Consider the following 15,464-nt stretch of genomic DNA (forward strand, 5'->3'; position numbering starts at 1 on the left):
AAGGACAGTATGCCTCTCGGCGCAGAGATCTGTCTGATGAAAAAAAACAGCTTCAATCATAGACAGTAACGCGCCAAATTTTTTGGCAGTAACGGTAACAGCGTTATTAAGATTGGAAGAGTAATCCGTTAGATTACTCGTTACTGAAAAAACGAACACCGTTAGTAACGCCGTTCTTTATAACGCCGTTACTCCCATCACTGGCGTTCAGACACACAATTCTTAAACTCCTCCAACAGCATTAGTTCTCTAAGATAGTTGTAGTCAGTAGACTTGTTAGCACTACACCACTTGTCAAAGAGAGTTCCCTTCTCTCTAGCAAACTCAACAAATGTCTGACTTGAGGATTTCTTCTCTGGCACCAACTCATATGCATGGTGAACAACAGACTTCACAATGTCATATTGCCATGCCTCCTTCTTCCACTGAAGCTCCAGCTTGCCTACTGCTAGCCTGAAATCTATTTCAGCTTGTCATGCCTGAGCCTTCTCTTGAGCTTCCATGTGAAACCGAACCAAGCACAGTTTTATTTGCGCATCAACCATTGAACCGGTTGAGCTAGGAGAGAGCGGGTCAAAGCGCGGTAAGGTAGCAGGTTGTTTCACATCTGCCTTCGCACCCAAGCCAACCGGTGACTTTTGTTGCTCCTCCTGAAACAAAGGAGAACTAGCTTCTGTAGTCCCCTCTTCCTCCAAGGCACTAGAACCAGACTGCTCTGTCAACACAAGTACCTCCATCTGCACCAATATTTCCAACACCATAGACCTAATCTCTTTTTTAGGAATATACCTTGATATCTGGAGACCATAGTACTTACCTATCAGTAACAAATCATCCTTTCGGCACTTAACAATCATTTCCAAAGAGGGATTCTGAACAAACTGATCTATGGTAAACGGAGCCATGTCAGCAGTGGACTGCAACAGTACACCAAGCACAAAATATATAATAACAGTAGTAGGAAGGAGAAAAAAGTATGTGGTTCACCACCACAAACAACCATCAAAACCAGGAATCCTTTACAGGAGATACCGGATGAGCCCCCATTTTATGTTACAACCCCAGTATGTCAAGGGGAAGGGGTGAATAACATAAAGGATGATTGTGTTGTAATTTGTGATACATGAACCAAAGGTGTTATGGTTTGTCGACGGGTCGGGTCGTACTGTTATGGTTTGTAACCGACCCCAATCGCACAACACAAGACAGGTATGAGAGTAAGCCAAAACAGGGCATTTATTTCTTACATAACAAAAAGCGGCACAGTCCCTTTAAGGGAAAACACAAAACACTAGAAATCAGGGAAAATATGGGAAAAGCGGCACTGTGCCTTTAAGAGGCGAACAGGATAAGGGACTAAGGCTAAGGGACAGGGCCAGGGCTAAAAGTCAAGGACCAGGGGCACTGGAGAGGGGGACAGGGACAGAGGCCCGGAGAGGCGGGCTGGAGACAGGGACAGAGAACAGGGTTAAGGCCTTGGACAGGGCGAGGGCCAGAGCTGCTTACAGGGAAGACAGGGTTCCGACGGCGGAGGCCTGGCACGGGAACAGGGGCCCGACAGCGGAGGCCTGGCACGGGGCCAGGGGCCCGACGGCGGAGGCCTGGCACGGAGATCCTCCTCGGAAGCTGCAGACGGGCAGCGCAGAACACCGGGGTCCCAGGGGACCGGGGCGAAGAGACGCATCCTCCCGTGGAAATAGGAAGCGATGCGCGCCGGCTTGACGTCTGGAGTGGGAACACTACTCCAGGCCTGGCACGGAGATCCTCCTCGGAAGCTGCAGACGGGCAGCGCAGAACACAGGGGTCCCAGGGGACCGGGGCGAAGAGACGCATCCTCCCGTGGAAATAGGAAGCAATGCGCGCCGGCTTGACGTCTGGAGTGGGAACACCACTCCAGGCCTGGCACGGAGATCCTGCTCGGATGCTGAAGACGGGCAGCGCAGAACACAGGGGTCCCAGGGGACCGGGGCGAAGAGACGCATCCTCCCGTGGAAATAGGAAGCGATGCGCGCCGGCTTGACGTCTGGAGTGGGAACACTGGAAAACCTCCCATAGAGAATTAGAGAGCGTAGACGGCGTCCCACTCCAGGCAAACGGCGACAGGTGGTGATGTACCGGGGTGGCACGACGTCTTACGCCGGAGACGTGGCCGTAGATTGTAGTAACAAGAACGACCCGACCAGGACTGGAGGGAGGTCCAGGTATTTAAAGCCCTCTGGGGCGCTAATCATAAACTATGACAGCTGCGAAAGGTAGTCCAAGGGTGGGGGCTGGTGAAGAGTAGAGGAGAGTAAAACATCGCAAGGGTGGGGGCTGGTGAGGTGAGGAGACAGGGAATTAAAGGTCCAGGGAACAGGCGAATCCTCACAGTACCTCCCCCTCCACGGGAGCCACCGGGCGACCGAAAAAAATCAGACAGCGGGGCAGGGGACATGATAAAGCAACAAACAAAAAAAAACTGGCCCATGCTAGCAGGGGAAGCTACACCTAAAGTGGGGCTAGCAGAGGGACTGGGTAGCTGCCAGAGCATTGCTAGCTACAGGGCCTATGCTAGCAGTACTGCTACAATAGGATAGAGGCTGCGCTAGCTGCCGGAGCTAGGCTAGCAGACAGGGCTGGACTAGCAAAGGAGAACAAGCTAGCTGGAAGGACAGTCCTAGCTGTGGGGAACAGGGTAGCTAACAGGGGAGCTAACAAGGGAGTCAACAGGGGAACTAACAGGGGAACTAACAGGGGAACTAGAGGGAGCTAGAGGGAACTAGAGTGGGTTAGAGGGAACTAGAGGGAACTAACAGGGGCTAACTCACATACACTGTCTGTGCTGGCTGGGGTCGTCGACGGGTCGGGTCGTACTGTTATGGTTTGTAACCGACCCCAATCGCACAACACAAGACAGGTATGAGAGTAAGCCAAAACAGGGCATTTATTTCTTACATAACAAAAAGCGGCACAGTCCCTTTAAGGGAAAACACAAAACACTAGAAATCAGGGAAAATATGGGAAAAGCGGCACTGTGCCTTTAAGAGGCGAACAGGCTAAGGGACTAAGGCTAAGGGACAGGGCCAGGGCTAAAAGTCAAGGACCAGGACCAGGGGCACTGGAGAGGGGGACAGGGACAGAGGCCCGGAGAGGCGGGCTGGAGACAGGGACAGAGAACAGGGTTAAGGCCTTGGACAGGGCGAGGGCCAGAGCTGCTTACAGGGAAGACAGGGTTCCAATGGCGGAGGCCTGGCACGGGAACAGGGGCCCGACGGCGGAGGCCTGGCACGGGGCCAGGGGCCCGACAGCGGAGGCCTGGCACGGAGATCCTCCTCGGAAGCTGCAGACGGGCAGCGCAGAACACCGGGGTCCCAGGGGACCGGGGCGAAGAGACGCATCCTCCCGTGGAAATAGGAAGCGATGCGCGCCGGCTTGACGTCTGGAGTGGAAACACTACTCCAGGCCTGGCACGGAGATCCTCCTCGGAAGCTGCAGGCGGGCAGCGCAGAACACAGGGGTCCCAGGGGACCGGGGCGAAGAGACGCATCCTCCCGTGGAAATAGGAAGCAATGCGCGCCGGCTTGACGTCTGGAGTGGGAACACCACTCCAGGCCTGGCACGGAGATCCTGCTCGGATGCTGAAGACGGGCAGCGCAGAACACAGGGGTCCCAGGGGACCGGGGCGAAGAGACGCATCCTCCCGTGGAAATAGGAAGCGATGCGCGCCGGCTTGACGTCTGGAGTGGGAACACTGGAAAACCTCCCATAGAGAATTAGAGAGCGTCCCACTCCAGGCAAACGGCGACAGGTGGTGATGTACCGGGGTGGCACGACGTCTTACGCCGGAGACGCGGCCGTAGATTGTAGTAACAAGAACGACCAGGACTGGAGGGAGGTCCAGGTATTTAAAGCCCTCTGGGGCGCTAATCATAAACTATGACAGCTGCGAAAGGTAGTGTCGTATATTTCTAAATGAAAACATGAACATAGCAACTGTACAAAATGATACTGGACGAAAATGCTGTTGGTAAACTGTAAAGGAGCGACCGGGGCTCCAGGAGAAATGGTGTCCGTTAGCACCAGGCCTACAGAGGGTAGAGGCAGGTTGACTCCCCAGAAACAGATGGCTGACCTTAAGACAATTACTGACCCCTCCAGGCTATCTTGAAGGAAGCCAGGACAGAGGTCTTGTAGATAATAGCTGACCAGCCGTGTGACCCAGGCCATGCAACGGCAGCTGCTGCTGACTAACGGACAGGGTCAGAAAGGTGACACCCATGGTGGGAATCTTCCTTTCACATCACAGAGAACTGCCACTAGTTGAAAAACAGTGCAAATCAATGATATACTAATAGGTTTAGCAATTTCATAGGTTACATGTAGGCATAACTCTTAGAACTACTAGAATAACTTAGTCACAATAAAGAATAAAAACTCTTAAATACTAGAAGGTAAAACTATACAAATATTGGTCACATGATTTAATCAGGAAATAAGGTGTTCTATTAAAGGACGGATATATAGGGTTTGTTGTCTGGGCACTGTCTGAAAGTAGTCTGTTTCTTATCTATACTATGTAAACATTTTGTCACAAGCATGAGGATGTATTACTCAGTGAAACGGATCCCCTCATCAAGTAAAGTGTCAGCAGATTCAAACTGTGAAACCGTTGTCACAAGACCCGCAGACAAGCCGGCTACAAGGGGTGGCCAAATAAGGAAGCCAGATTATGGACGTGAATAGGCAGGCAGGGACGCTCTCTCTCTCCCCCTCCCCCTCTCTCTCTCTCTCTCTCTCGCTCTGATAAAAAGGGCTGATGGCGACACACAAGGAAGGAGACAGACACACCAGAAAGGACCAGGCGAGCCACACAGAACTCGAGAGCCGAGCCTCAGACACTTTGAGAAGAATCCTGAGAGCATGGAGACACAGAGCCATGGACACAGACAATGACAGAGATCGAGGCTCATAGCAGACTCCGCCGATACGAAAGCAAGCGCTCCCTGCCTGATCGGCGAGGAGACGACCAGCAAACCACTAAGAGAGGACTCGTTGTTGCCATGGACAACCTGAGACAGCGAACAGCACCGAGAAGAAAACTCTGATCACCCTAGCTGATCCGAGCATGGACAACAGCCACATGAAAGAGACGATTAGATTGAACCAAAGAGACGATGTACTTGTTTTAATTCCTAAGCTGTGGTATTAATAAACACCGCAGTTATTTTGACCACTTTGTCAGCAGTCTCTCCTTACTTGAACCGAACATCTGAGAACTACCTAACCAATGCAGGAGAAGGGTGATATAGAAAACTATACGATCAATGAACTTAGATATAGGTAAATGAAGAACAGAGAGATACTTCAATTGGTGCGGTGAACCGTGCTGCATTCGACCGGAACCGGTTGGAGACGACTGAAAGCTACTTCTGGAAGATGGACCTCGTCGACGCCTCTACGACTGAATAATCGTCACCGTTTCGACCGGGGCCAGCGGGACTAGGTAAGTAGTAATGGCGTTTAAGATTGGTAATGGTCGAAGCAGTCTCGCATTTTGGGGTTGCTAGTTGCTTTAGGTAGAAATGAGATGGAACAGGTTATGTTGGTGTTGGAGGAGTACCGGGGTCCAGGGTTCACGACCTGGCTCTGGTCTCAGCCATACGCCGGCGCTGCACTTAGGAAGCGTAGGGGATAGGGGATGTCTATAGTTGGTACAATGCCAAGTGAGGAGAAGCGATAGATGTCTGTATTTAGTTAGCTTAGGAGGATAGGCTAGGGATAGGTAAAATATTTGAGGGGACCGGCGTGGTAGCGGTAGAACGGGGATTAGTCACAGATAGCGGGACGAGGGACTGTGAGTGACGAAGTGGTTCATTAAAGGGTAAGGTAAAGAGTTTAATGAGAGAACCGTGGTGTAGTACAGGGATAGCCTGGTTCCACGAAGAGAACAGAGAACGGAGTGTAGAGTACTGAGAACCGTGGTGTAGTACAGGGATAGCCTGGTTCCACGAAGAGAACAGAGGACGGAGTGTAGAGTACTGAGAACAGAGTACAGGGTACGGATAGCATAGAAACAGAGAACAGAGTGATGAGAAGAGGATAGGGTTCGGGCTAGGATGCTATAGAAGCCACACTTAGAATCGGTACGACGGAGTAATGGACTTTGGAAGACGTTCCATAAGCGAATTACCAATTCTAATCCGACGTCATTTAGGCTCAGATTGGCTAAGGTCGATATCTGAAGGACATCAGCCGAGTGGAGGAATGAGGGAATGTAGAAGAAATCAAGCCGACAAGGGGCTCTACGGGTAGCGGGGAGTACGGTCGAACACACGATTTGGCCATATAACACTCCGATACAAGCCGACAATGGGCGCTACTAAAACTCTTCACGGGCTACTATACATGAATGGAGTGGGTTTCTCAGGGGTATAGCAACGCGGACTCAGTAGATATATGAAGCACTTTGGAAGTAGATACTGCACATGTGATTAGAACATAGGAGAATATTGTGTGAAAAAAGCGAGGTAGGAAATGCGTTTGGGATGAATGTGAGCAAATGAATGGTATGCTTATGAATGGGACATTGTTTTGCTAAGTATATCAAGATTCAAGATTCAAGATTCAAGAGTTTTAATTGTCACGGCATACAGGTATACAATGAAATGCGGCTGGTCTTGCCCGCGACGATGTGCAATACAGTGGTACAACATATAATAGAATCCAATAAAATACAGTGGTACAACATATTAATAGAATCCAATAAACAGTGCAATAAACAGGTACATGGTGTGCCATCTCGGTATCTGTACATTAGTATTTACAGAGCATATAGGACATGCTAGTTAGCTTTAGTAGTGCAATACACTGTTCCTGATGTTATACTATTTTAAGTGGCCTTTCCTCTGGCCATGAGTGTTAAAGTGGCTGCTAGTGTGTGAGCGTGCTCAGCGTGCGTGTCGTGTATGTACTTGTGTGTGGATAGTGTATGTATATGTGTTTGAATGGATGAATGTTAGGAGCTCTGAGTGAATGCCAAGGTATTTTTTGTATTATTATGGAACATGGGTGATCAAGGCCGAGAAACCGCACCCCTGTCCGGAGGAAGAGAGGCGTTTGTTTAGCTGCCGGCGTTAGCTGGGGGCAACGGGTCTAACGTGTGGACGCTGTGTTGCGTTGTCGGGTGAATTGAATGAATGGCATGTGTGATGGAACCTAGATGATGTGTAATGTTCGTTGAAATTTTTTAAAACGGTGCTGTGGGGGTCTAGAAATAATGTAGTAACGGTCAACAGAAACGGAGATTTTGGAGCTGATGACGTCACTGGGAGCGTCGGAGCTTGGGGTGCGTTGGGTTTAATATACTGTGTATTTCGGTCAGGCGGGGCCAAACGGGCGAGCGTACTAGGGTAAAGATAATGATATATGTTCTGTGAACGGGGGCTAAATAGGATTAAGGTTATGTTACGGGGGAAAGCAGGGGTTGTGTAAACGTCGCGATGTGTTGTGCCGCTCGGATCAACAGGAGAATGGGCCGTTTAGGAGGAGTGATGTTGGATGCTAAGCTAAGCTATAGGAGCTAGCGGTACTGAGCTAACGAAGCTAAGATGCTAAGCTACCTGTGCTAACAATATAGCATGATTGAACTCTCGGAGAATATCGCGTGTTGCTACTCTTTGGTGGCTGGCGCGGGATCTTGGAGAGGCGGGGGACAGGGACTTCCGGTGTAAGGGGATTCTGGGAATTGTAGTTTTGTGGTTGAGATGGAACGTCAAGTTGACGTCTTGGTGTGGTGTTACCGTTACGTGATGACGCACTTGCGGGGGAGGCGTGGGCGCCTCCTGCAGGACGTGGTGAGAACTGTGGTACAATAAGGGTGATGAGCGAACGTTCCAGTGGAGGGCAGTGTTGCCTCTTTGATAGTTACACCTCTCCTTTACAGGTAAAACGAGGTGCAGTAGGCAACGGCAGAACGTTTGTGGTTATTATAGGTTTTGAGTAGCGACCATCTGTGGGGATTTGTAAATTCTTTATATTCGGTTTTTTCAGGTGTTGATGATGGATGTGTATACTTGTTTGATTATAAGTCTGTATTTGTTATGGGCCGAGTATGATGGCGTTTTGTGATGGGATTTTGCGTGAACCCCCCCCCCTTTTTCCTCTGTCTCTCCTTGTATTTCGCCCTGTGGTTCTCCATCCCTAGATTGCGGCGTATGTTGTGGGCATTTGGTTGTATGTTTATTTGGGCTGCGTTGATATTGTGTATGTGAAGTAGGTACCGGATGGGCGCTGGCCTGTCTAGGTGCAGGTGGTGGTAGGTTGAGTTGTGATATTCCTTGGTAGGTAGTTTGGGGTGTTTCCGTTCAGGTTCGAAACTGGAGGGAGGACGCTTTGGGCTGTGAGTTGACGGTTCTTTGTGTATTCAGGGAACTGGGTGAATATTGCGGTGGCATGGTGCGGGTGTCCATGAATTTATTAACGTGGCCAGCTGTACTATGTGTCGGTCAGGGTTTTAGTGATCTAAGTTGCTAAAAGTTTATTGTTTTCCCTGATTGGTGGTTGGTAGCAGTGACAACACTAATTGATTTTTAGTATTGTGAGGGGGTAATGGTTGTGTGTAAGGATGAATGAAATTGATGTTGTATGAGGAGTGTGTGAAGCAAAAGCGAATAATACATTTAGTCGAGACGCTAATCGGGCAGTTAAAGTAAGAAATAAGGTTAGGATAAACAGATTCATCAAGCAAAGAGAGATTGGAACGGATGAAAGACCAGGTTTACCAGGATTATTAGACAAATTGATAGGCATGGGACTAATGATTATGTTTCCCAGAAAATCAGGTGGAGAGAACACACAGGGGATTGGAAACCTCCAGTGTTCCTGTTGAAGGAACGGACAATCAAGATAAGCTGTATCGTTATTTTCAAACAGATCACACTGTGTCTCTCTAAACATTTTAGTATAGTGTTGCCCGACATTTCCAATGCATAACGAATAGTGGAAATAATAGGGAAATGCCACTGTATTAAGTCTGGATGTTTTTGCTTTCTTTCTGTACAGGTGCTCGGCCGGACAGGAGCTCTAACGATTTCCATAAGCCAACTAGGGAAACGGCTGTAATGAGCCTTGGTATAAGTATGAATGATAAGCCAGTTATCAATCCTTGTCTGCACAGTAAAATTTTGACAGTGTGAGTGTTTTAACTCAAGTAAGTGGAAATAGTGAAAGACAGAGAAACTTGTTTTTTCAAACGGTGATTACAGGAGTGTTTGAAAGTGGAATGAATGACTGTAACATAGGAAGTTCACCTTAGAGGAGCATTGATAGGAACAACTGAAGCGGTAGATGCAATAACAATAGAATAACAACCAAACAATATGGAAAAGGGCCTTAGTGATCAGGCCAGTGGGGGGAGAAGGCCGAGAGCCTCTGCAGACATTTCCCAGATAGACTTTACCAGTGATTATGATCTGATTGATTGGAATATGGACTTCTCTCATGTGACCAGTACGACAGAAGGACTTGAAATGTTGACTTTGGTTCCAATACAGGGGAGTGAACCAGTGACAATGGTGTTACTCCAACCAGAACCGATTCAAGCTGGAGTGTCCATTGCAGGCGACTGCGGTTTAACCAAGGGGCAGAAAAAGAGACTGAGGTTACAGCAGTCCCACGAAGTCCACTCTGGCTGGATGGCTGGAACTGAGACCGACAGCAGGTATGGAATACACGAACAGTTTCTACAGCCCACCCGTTTCCCATGTCCACCCTGCCCTCAGCACCAAAGCCAAGATGAGAGGCGGAGCCCAGCGATGGGAAGTCAAACCGCCAGTGCTGAGAGGGGGGAAGAGGCAGCATCCTATAGACGACAGAGAGCGTTTGTGACAGCGTTCGAACAACACGAGGCAGTTCATCGAGATCTGATGAAGACACAGCTGGAGATCGGTCAAGCCGCACACGAGACTCAGAGATTGGAACAAGAACTGGCAAGAAAGGCTGCGCTACTAGAAGCGACAGCTGTTGAGATCATGCTTCGGGCGTCTGACCTAGGCCGCCGTGATCAAAGAGTGCCCTGTGCTCTGTTGCCCGGACAGGGAACTGGGCCGCGACAGGGTGAACGGAACCGCAGGAGGGGTGAGTTTCTAGGCCCCTCCCAACAAGAGAGGGCCCGAGGAGAGGCAGCAGAAAAGGACAGGTATGCCCCTCTCTCCTCCAGGCAACAGGACATGCGACCAGAGGACAGGAGAGGGGTTGACCTGGCGAGGACTGTGGGATGCCAGCCGAGAGACTGCGGGAGTCGTGGTAAACTGGAACCCCTGGGATGGCCGGCGTCGGCTGTGTGCTGGCATTGTGGGGAGATTGGCCATTTCGCTCGGTCATGTGACAAAGGGTGGCGGGCTCAGCAAGAGTCCAATAGAAAGCAAGAGTCCATCAGAAAACAGAGTTGCTGGAAATGTGGAGAGTTGGGACATTTTCAGAGGGGGTGTAAATAGGGGATGTCTGCATAGGTCATAGGTTGAATAAGAGCGAAGCGGGAATGCACGAAAACAAAGCTAAAAGTGCTCGAGTAAATAGAGTTATTGATAAATTAAAATGGAAAATGAGACTGATTAGAATAAGGATAGAGATGAGGATACATAGATAAGGTTTGATTAGGGGTGCAAGTTACTAAAATGGTTTGGAAGACTAACCAGGGTAAGTTGGGGCTGTTGATGGGATGAAGTAACTGGGAATATTGCCTGGGCTAATCAAACTAACAAAATTGATGGCTTTAGACAGGAACGATGGAACATTTAATATTAGACAGAGTTAGAAACAAAGGACTATTTATAGTAGTGATTACATACTTGATCGAAGGGTGGTCAAGTTGAAAAAAAAAATAAAATAAAACACACAACGATATTATTATTATTTCATTACTTATTTTATTTCTTTTTGGATTTTTAATTTTGCTGTCTTAGTTTTTGCGGGGGTATTTATGCCTCTAGATGATGGTTAAGTTCTGTTGGATGGGTGTGTAGCATGTAGGCACTCACAATTTCTTTGTTTATTTACAATTTTCTTTGTTTTTGTTTGACTATATTTTTTTAGGAACTGGCTGGCTGGGAGGGATCTCTCGCCGGTCAGGGATAGCAGGTGGTGGTGACACAGCGAGACTGGTAGGAAGTCTGATGTAATGAGCTGGAAACTGAGAATGGACGGGAGCTGGTTCATGGTTTGTTTTCCGCTCATTAAGAGTCCAGATGTAGAATCTGGGCGGTTGTGTCACTTTTTGGGTTATGGTAAGGGTTGGGGAAACATATTTCTCTGTCTATAGAAAGCTCTGTAGGTTTTTGGTCGCAAATTGGCCGAAATAGTGTTCATGTAGGGTGCAGACATGTGAATTTGATGATTGACTTAGGGGAGACTCTGTACCGGCTTGTTGAAAGCTGGCGGAGTGTGTGTGATGTGTGTTTAAAGGAACTGTGGTTTGTTGACCATGCACATAGGTTCTGTTGGTGATTGGCCTCGTCTAGAGCTGACTGTCCGGACCGAGGAGCTGTCGGGAAACAAGGTATTTGATAGTGAAATAATGGGTATTCCACTTTCAAGGGTGGAAGTGGTAGTTGTGTTGATCTTGAGATATTTGATCTAGTAAAACAGTACAGCACAAAAAGAAATGAGACAAAGGTGATTTGATTGAATAAATAACTTAAGAAGCTGTGAAATACATAGATAATTAATTTGGAGAAAAATGTATTGTCAAAATGCAGAACAGTAAAGATGTATCTGCGAAAATAAAAGTTTCCAATCTATTGTGTGTTTTGTAAATAATAATCCAAAATGCAAAAAGGACAGAGGGAAAATCGTTTCCTTCTGTGGAGAATCGGAGCAGTACCGAGACCTGCATACAACAAAGAAGAGGCGGTGATTAGCACAAAATACAACAAGAAGAAAACGGTCAAAAACGAGTTAGCAGTAAAGGCCTCAGGAGGTTGAAATAGGGATAACTGACAGGGAGGTAATTGAGGCCTCAGTGGTCTTTTCAAGGAGAAGAAATGATTAATGTTGCTTGTTTGAATTTCCCTCAAATGTTTAGAACTGTTAGTCTTATATTGGTGTGAGGTAAATCTTTTCTTGCAGAGTCCATTACACAAAATAGACATTGAAGCTAATTACACGGATAATGGATAGTCATAATTGAAATAAGCTGAGAATGGTACGATGATTCTTTTTGTATAAAGACACGGACCTAGACTGGATGTCATAATAATAACTGATAATGTGTATAAACTGTGAAAGGAGGAAAAGGTAGGTGAAATGATGATTTGTAACTGTACAGATGGAAAGGGGTTTGGTAGTTCGATTTGGGTAAATTTTGGATTTTTTAGAAATTTTGAAAAATATTAGCAAAAATTATGATTATGATTTTAACATGTTTTAATTTAGAATATTGATGCTGTAGAGGAGGTTATTAAACCCCCTAAGGGTGGATTGTCGTATATTTCTAAATGAAAACATGAACATAGCAACTGTACAAAATGATACTGGACGAAAATGCTGTTGGTAAACTGTAAAGGAGCGACCGGGGCTCCAGGAGAAATGGTGTCCGTTAGCACCAGGCCTACAGAGGGTAGAGGCAGGTTGACTCCCCAGAAACAGATGGCTGACCTTAAGACAATTACTGACCCCTCCAGGCTATCTTGAAGGAAGCCAGGACAGAGGTCTTGTAGATAATAGCTGACCAGCCGTGTGACCCAGGCCATGCAACGGCAGCTGCTGCTGACTAACGGACAGGGTCAGAAAGGTGACACCCATGGTGGGAATCTTCCTTTCACATCACAGAGAACTGCCACTAGTTGAAAAACAGTGCAAATCAATGATATACTAATAGGTTTAGCAATTTCATAGGTTACATGTAGGCATAACTCTTAGAACTACTAGAATAACTTAGTCACAATAAAGAATAAAAACTCTTAAATACTAGAAGGTAAAACTATACAAATATTGGTCACATGATTTAATCAGGAAATAAGGTGTTCTATTAAAGGACGGATATATAGGGTTTGTTGTCTGGGCACTGTCTGAAAGTAGTCTGTTTCTTATCTATACTATGTAAACATTTTGTCACAAGCATGAGGATGTATTACTCAGTGAAACGGATCCCCTCATCAAGTAAAGTGTCAGCAGATTCAAACTGTGAAACCGTTGTCACAAGACCCGCAGACAAGCCGGCTACAAGGGGTAGCCAAATAAGGAAGCCAGATTATGGACGTGAATAGGCAGGCAGGGACGCTCTCTCTCTCCCCCTCCCCCTCTCTCTCTCTCTCTCTCTCGCTCTGATAAAAAGGGCTGATGGCGACACACAAGGAAGGAGACAGACACACCAGAAAGGACCAGGCGAGCCACACAGAACTCGAGAGCCGAGCCTGAGACACAGCGAGAAGAATCCTGAGAGCATGGAGACACAGAGCCATGGACACAGACAATGACAGAGATTGAGGCTCATAGCAGACTCCGCCGATACGAAAGCAAGCGCTCCCTGCCTGATCGGCGAGGAGACGACCAGCAAACCACTAAGAGAGGACTCGTTGTTGCCATGGACAACCTGAGACAGCGAACAGCACCGAGAAGAAAACTCTGATCACCCTAGCTGATCCGAGCATGGACAACAGCCACATGAAAGAGACGATTAGATTGAACCAAAGAGACGATGTACTTGTTTTAATTCCTAAGCTGTGGTATTAATAAACACCGCAGTTATTTTGACCACTTTGTCAGCAGTCTCTCCTTACTTGAACCGAACATCTGAGAACTACCTAACCAATGCAGGAGAAGGGTGATATAGAAAACTATACGATCAATGAACTTAGATATAGGTAAATGAAGAACAGAGAGATACTTCAGTAGTCCAAGGGTGGGGGCTGGTGAAGAGTAGAGGAGAGTAAAACATCGCAAGGGTGGGGGCTGGTGAAGTGACAGGGAATTAAAGGTCCAGGGAACAGGCAAATCCTCACAAAAGGAAAAATAAAGCAATGCCCACAACAAGTTTAGGTGAAAAAAGGTAATATACTGTGCCTTATGTACACAGTGTATACAAACAAAAACACCTAAACGTATGAAAATTGTGGATTTGGGAGACAACCAAGGGGAAGGGGGGGAAGGAAAAGGAGCTTGAATGATGCCAAAGGAATGAACTGAGTAAAACTAACTCAGTAAGGAATATACCTACCTATACACAAACACAAGGTCAAATAAAAACTACTCCTCACTACCTACACTAACTAACCAAACATATGTCCAAAACATACAATGAGTGGCATCACTCCTTACCTAGTATCTAGACAATACTACTACTACTACTACTACTACTACTACTACTACTACTACTACTACTACTACTACTACTACTACTACTACTACTACGTGTAGCATCAAATGTATTGGGCCCCTTACCTGCTCCAATTCCCAACACACATAGACTTTTACAGACTTGGCTAACTAAGTCACATAACATTTAACCAACAGCAAAACCAGAGACAAAAAGGAAGGGAGGGAAACAGGAAGTGCCACATGGGTTTTAAAGGGGAACTATTTTACTATTCCTAGCACTATTTGGGCAACTTTAAACAATTCCTGTCAGTCTATTGAAGACATCTGTACGTTTAAAAAAAAAATGCATTGGTTTATATTTCTAATCAAGTACTCAAACCCATCATTTTTCAGCCACAAGAAATCAGGCTGTTATGGCCTGGCTCCGCCCATAAGCACTTTGAGTGACAGTCAGTCGAGAGAGAGAGAGAGAGAGAGAGGGGGTGTAGACAGACAGACAGACAGACACCCTATGTCTATACGTTGTGTTAGTTTGCTGCTGCTATGAGAGAGAGAGAGAGAGAGAGAGAGAGAGAGAGAGAGAGAGAGAGAGAGAGAGAGAGACAGACAGACAGACAGACAGACAGACAGACACCCTATGTCTATACGTTGTGTTAGTTTGCTGCTGCTATGAGAGAGAGAGAGAGAGAGAGAGAGAGAGAGAGAGAGAGAGAGAGAGAGAGAGAGAGAGAGAGAGAGAGAGAGAGAAAAAAAAGTTGAAACACTCTGCGTGTCCTCCCGGGAGAGGGAGCCGGGAGGACACGCAGAGTGTTTACAGTTCTCTCTCTCTCGGTTCGGGAGCATGAGCTGTCTGTGGCGCAGCGCGGTGGTGGACTTGAGCCGGGAGGACACGCAGAGTGTTTACAGTTCTCTCTCTCTCGGTTCGGGAGCATGAGCTGTCTGTGGCGCAGCGCGGTGGTGGACTTGAGCCGGGAGGACATGCAGAGTGTTTACAGTTCTCTCTCTCTCGGTTCGGGAGCATGAGCTGTCTGTGGCGCAGCGCGGTGGTGGACTTTCTCGAGAGGGAGAGGGAGACGCAGAGCGTTTACAGTTCTCTGCTTCTCTCGCTCGGCGGGCAGCTAGAGGGGGCGGGTGTTATTATGCAAATGCACCATATGACGTCCCATATAGGC

This window comes from Notolepis coatsorum (assembly GCF_963971535.1).
Source record: "Notolepis coatsorum genome assembly, chromosome: 18".
NCBI lineage: Eukaryota > Metazoa > Chordata > Actinopteri > Aulopiformes > Paralepididae > Notolepis > Notolepis coatsorum.